Source organism: Octopus sinensis, linkage group LG8 (genome assembly GCF_006345805.1).
Source record: "Octopus sinensis linkage group LG8, ASM634580v1, whole genome shotgun sequence".
Lineage (NCBI taxonomy): Eukaryota > Metazoa > Mollusca > Cephalopoda > Octopoda > Octopodidae > Octopus > Octopus sinensis.
The window spans coordinates 81,477,060-81,482,794 of NC_043004.1; the positions used below are offsets into that span (position 1 = coordinate 81,477,060).

Genomic DNA, 5,735 nt, shown 5'->3' on the forward strand with positions numbered 1-5,735 from the left:
TCAATATACATATGGTCCAGAACACAATGGTAGATGAGTATAGGGTGGTAATAGAAAACAAAGAGATGACACCAGAAAAAAACCCAAATGTTATGCAATGAACATCACTTACAACTGTTTCTACTCTAAGACGTAGTGGACTCTGAGTTGAGTTCCAGGATAACTTTCTCACTCATAACACCTGTATGTTCTGAAAATGTAACTTTCCCAAACAAAGTGCACTTCGTATTCTAGTCTCTGATGAAGATATAGGCTGTTATCCTTGGTACTCAACTAAAGAGTCCACTGCATCTCATAGCAGAGACAGTTGTAAGCTAATGAAGCTCATTACAAAACATCTGGTTTTTCTTGTGTCATCTCTTCTATATATATATATATATATATATATTAAGGGCATTACTATACATAAATGTCTCACGCTAGGAGGGACTCTTAAAGTCAAAACTACCATTAAATTGTGTGTGTGTGTGTATATATATATGTGCAGTAGTGGCTGTGTGATAAGTAGCTTGCTTACCAACCACATGGTCCTGGGTTCAGTCCCACTGCATAGCACTTTGAGCAAGTGTCTTCTACTATAGCCTCGGGCCAACCAAAGCCTTGTGAGTGGATTTGGTAGACAGAAACTGAGAGAAGCCTGTCGTATATGTATATATGTGTGTGTGTGTGTGTGGTCCTAGGGTCGATTTGTTTGGCTAAAGGCAGTGCTCCAGCATGGCCACAGTCAAATGACTGAAACAAATACAAGAATTTATAGATAGATAGATTGATTGATTGATATGAACAGAAAGATAAGTTTATATGTACATAACATGTATAAATATATATATATATATATATATACGTGTGTGTATTTATGTATATATATATATATATAGAGAGAGAGAGAGATAGAAGGAGAGACTCACACACAGCATTGATTTAAACATAGAAACAAGCTGTGATGTTGCTATATGTGTAAAGGAACTGCTGGAGTTTTTCCAAAAACTGGGAATAGATGAAGCTAAATTAAAAGACCAGCCTTAATTAGATACATATTTGATTGATTACAACTCATTCATTAGATTTATTACATATATATATATTACATATATATACATACATATATATATATATACATATACATTATATATATATTACACACACACACATATATATATATATATTATATAACACTGGGCTAGTGATACCACTGTGGTGTTTTATTTTTTTGCCACAATTAGATATAATTAATATTTGTAGGTTGTTTTCAGTCTTTGGACTGTGGCCACGCTGGGGCTCCACCTTGAAGGGTCTTAGTGAAACAAATGAATGCCATTGATTATGTTGTTTTTTGCTGAACTGTTATGTTATATAATAATATAATAATAATAATTGTGTACAGTGCTCAGGTGCACTACAACTCATCTAAAGTGTATATATAATCAGGTGTAGTTTCGGCGGATTTCGGAAAGCATGAGGGCCTTAAAAGATGCAGTGTCATGGCAGTCAACAACTGACGCAGGCAGTTTATTCCATGCTTCAGCAACTCTGAGCGTGAAAAAATGTTTCCGAAAGTCATGGGAGCTGTATTGTTTTCTGACTTTGTAGGCATGTCCACGTGTGTTAGACACATGGAGATCAAAAAGGTGTTCAGTGTTGTTGTTGGTGAGGTGGTTGATAACTTTGTGGGTGTTTACCAAGTCCGTCGCCAAACGCCGGAGCTTCAGTGAATCCATGCCCAGGGAAACAAGGCGCTCAGAATATGGCAGGTGTCTGATGGAGGGTATGCGTTTGGTTGCACGTCTCTGGACAGATTCCAGGAGGTCAATGTTCTGTGCAAGATAGGGGTTCCAAACTGATGATGCGAATTCCAAATGTGGTCGTACCATAGCTGTATACAGTTTTAAATAGATGGCTGGAGAGCGGCTAACAAAAGACCTGCTGAGTGATGCCAAGACACCCTCGGCCTTCCTGACAATCTTAGAGATATGCTTTGACCAACGCAAATCACTGCTGACAGTGATGCCTAGGTCACGCTCGCAAGAGGATTTCTTGATATCAGTGTTGTGGAGGGAGTATGTGAACGCAGGGTTTTTTCTCCCAAAATGCATGGTGGTACACTTGTCCACAGCCAGTTTCAGTTGCCAGTCTGTGATCCATTGCTGCATTGTGTCTAGGTCTGATTGCAGGAAAGAGTTGTAGACATCAGGATCTGTCCTCTTGATTTCAAGGTACAGCTTGATGTCGTCTGCATATTTCAATACTGTGGCATTCTTTAAATTGGCATCTATGTCGTTAATGTATGCCACAAACAAGAGGGGACCAAGGACAGATCCCTGTGGTACACCCGATGACATCTCATATGGTGTAGAGTGCTGTCCTAGAACTGTGACTACCTCCTTTCGGCTGAGGATGAAGGATTTCAACCAGTTAAAAAGGTCATCCCCCACACCCATTGCAGAGAGTTTCACCATAAGCCTTTTGTGTGGCACAGAGTTGAAAGCCTTAGCAAAGTCAAGGTAGACAACATCCACCCATGAGCTGGTGTGCAGGGGGTTGGGGTGGGGGTCAAACACAGACACTAAGACACAGAGAGATAAGTTTGGAAATATGAGAAATTGAACACTCAATCTTGAAATGAGCTATTCACAAACAGTATTGACCTCAATCCTACATTTTTCTGCCTCCAAATGTTTGTAACAACTACAGAAAGATCTATTTGATAAAAGCCAGTCTCGTATGTCATAAGATTTCATTATGGCATTTGCTTATTGAAGAGATGGAATTCTTTTCTTTCCTTCTCATTGAACACTTATGCGGGATCTTTTCGGTTTGAATGGCAGTTTTTAACATAATTTCTAGGTAACTAAAAAATTTTAAACTTTGTATACTGGTAGAATACTGGTAGAAAACATCTTTTTCTCTTGGTTTATTGAGAAAATTCTATGGTTTGTAAGATATTTGTTGTTTTTTTTTCTTCTATTTCAACCAATCACTGACGTCCATTGAGGTAAAAAACATTCTGTCCCATATGAATATGTCCCTCGTTTAAGAAACAGATTAGGTTTATTTACATTTGTGAAGAAAAAAAGATACCCTTTCTCCCACCCCTAACCCTAACTAACCCTAGCCCTAAAACATGGAAATGCAATAGATCGATACTAGGGTCATAATTATGGGAGTCAATTTCATATGACACCGTTAGAAAAAACTGCCTTTCAAATCGAACAGATCCCTTATGCGTTATCTTTGACAGGACACTCCATCATTGTATAACTAGTTTAGCAGTGTGGTTTTTTATTAACCATACAGGTCTTTCATAGAGGGGACACATAACATCAAACAAAATTATCATATGATATGATGAGAAAAAGGGTGAAAATGAGAGATGAAAGTGATGTTAACTGCTCCATCAGTCAACATCACTTACTCGTCCGTTTTTTCCTATTTTACCGCAAAAACCACAAAGTCCACAAATTTAACCTCGTATATTTCTTCTAGTTTATTCCTCTTTTCCACTGCCAATGTTCCTCTTATTAACATATATTCATCCTCAAGTTCTTTCTCCCGACTTTTTGACATTACCAATTCCATTTTCTGATGCCAGCCATCTGGCATTTCTATCTTTCCCCATATTTTCACTCTTTCATATAAACGTTTGCTGTCAATAATACCTATACAATATTCTTCAGAGTTGGGGGTTTTGTGTTATCATTTGTTTGTTTTCTGTTTTCTTGTTGAGTGGGTGGATTTAGTGTCTGCAGGGATGGGGTGGGACACAATGGGTGAGGGTGGTGCTGGCATGGATTGGGGTTCACAGTTGCTTGCGTTTTTTTCTTTTCCGCTGTTTTCTTTTTCCTGGGGTTTCCCACTGTTTTCCCTCTTCCTTCACTTGACTCTCCTTTTCTTCTGTTCCTTCTAGTTTAGCAGTGGTCAGCCCTTGGGCTGGGGTTGTACATGTGAACTTCCTCCATTGTCTCTATACAGCCCGAGATGGCTGTATGGAGACAAATATTTCCTGTGTTCCTCTCTGAGACCAGTATGGAAGCAGCTATCTCTTTTAGTGAATAAGATAAACATCAAATATTGTGAGAATTCTTCAAAAAGTGATACAAATATGCAGTCTGGCACACCTATAGTTTAAAACATGCTCTTATTTTAACAATATAACAAACAGATTATTCTGTCAAATGTAATGCTTATTTATTCACCTTGTTTTAAATTAATCATGTATTATCTCCTAGCTTTGAGGTTTCAATGACATGATCATTTATTTTTAGATGTCATTGCAGAATAGATGTGAGAGGATGCATCTGGGATCTTTTCGGTTTGAACGGCAGTTTTTTCTAGCAGTGTCATATGAAATTGTCACCCATAATTATGACCCTAGTATCGATCTATTGCATTTCAATCTGTTTTAGGGTTAGGGTTAGGGGTGGAGTGAAGGGTATCTTTTTTCTTCAGAAATGTAAATAAACCCAATCTGTTTCTTAAGCGAGGGACATATTCATACGGCACAGAATGTTTTTTTACCTCAATAGACGTCAATGATTGGTTGAAATTGCAGAAAGTGAAGAAAAAAAAACAAAACAAATATCTTACAAACTATAGAATTTTCTCAATAAAGCCAAGAGAAAAAGATGTTTTATAAACACATTCTACCAGTATACGAAGTTTAAAAGTGTTTAGTTACGTGGAATTTATTTTAAAAAAACTGCCGTTCAAACCGAAAAGATCCTGCATCTGAGTAGTCTAAAAATAAAATAGTTAATATATTTGGGCCAGATATAAGGCCAGTTTAAATGCTGAAGAGTTAAATGTAAATTTCCTAAAATGATTATTTACATTATTTACATTTGACAGATATTTGTCCTCATCTTTGATTTTCATGTTAGCAACCATATCAACATCGCATTTCTACACAGCTGTTGTATTACATGTAGCTTCAATACAAACATAAATAGAAAGGCGGAGAGCTGGCAGAAACGTTAGCACGCTGGGCAAAATGCTTAGCGGTATTTTGTCTGCCACTATGTTCTGAGTTCAAATTCCGCCAAGGTCGACTTTGCCTTTCGTCCTTTCGGGGTCGATTAAATAAGTACCAGTTACACACTGGGGTCGATATAATCATCTTAATCCGTTTGTCTGTCTTTGTTTCTCTTCTCTGTGTTTAGCCACTTGTGGGTAGTAAAGAAATAGGTATTTCGGCTGCCGCTACGTTCTGAGTTCAAATCCCGCCAAGGTCGACTTTGCCTGCCATCCTTTCAGGGTCGATAAATTAAGTACCAGTTACGCACGGGGGTCAATATAATCGACTTAATCCATTTGTCTGTCCTTGTTTGTCCCCTCTCTGTGTAGCCCCGTGTGGGCAGTAAAGAAATAACAAACATAAATAGATGGGTGTGAAGACATGGAAAGATAACATGAAGATACATACAGCCATAGCTTCTGTTGTAGGTTGGTAAAACGTGTTGGAAAACTAACAACAAGAGAAGAAACAGTTCGCTTCAAATATCCCTGTCCTTGAACTTAATTAATCAATCACCATTAATAACTTTGTATGGCATATTTTCCTTTTTTTATTATATTCACAGTCTTAACTCGGTGGTATTCAATAAAGTGTGACAACTAACCTTTGTGTTGATAAAGATAATGAAATTCAAGATAACGATTATCATTCGTTAAAAGAATAATCTTCATTAAAATAGAAGCACGATTTAGGTCATACACTGAATATTAGAGAAATAAATTTG

General features: G+C 37.4%; 1 protein-coding gene across 1 annotated transcript in view; it reads left to right on the forward strand.

The window, feature by feature from the left end:
* Positions 1 to 5,532: 5,532 nt before the first annotated feature.
* LOC115215014 (mitochondrial enolase superfamily member 1-like) overlaps positions 5,533 to 5,735 on the forward strand; it is a 32,676-nt gene continuing 32,473 nt past the window's right edge. Inside the window, exon 1 of the mRNA XM_029784130.2 lies at positions 5,533 to 5,735. This exon is cut by the window's right edge and continues 130 nt beyond it. The gene's annotated coding sequence lies outside the window, so the exon portion shown is untranslated.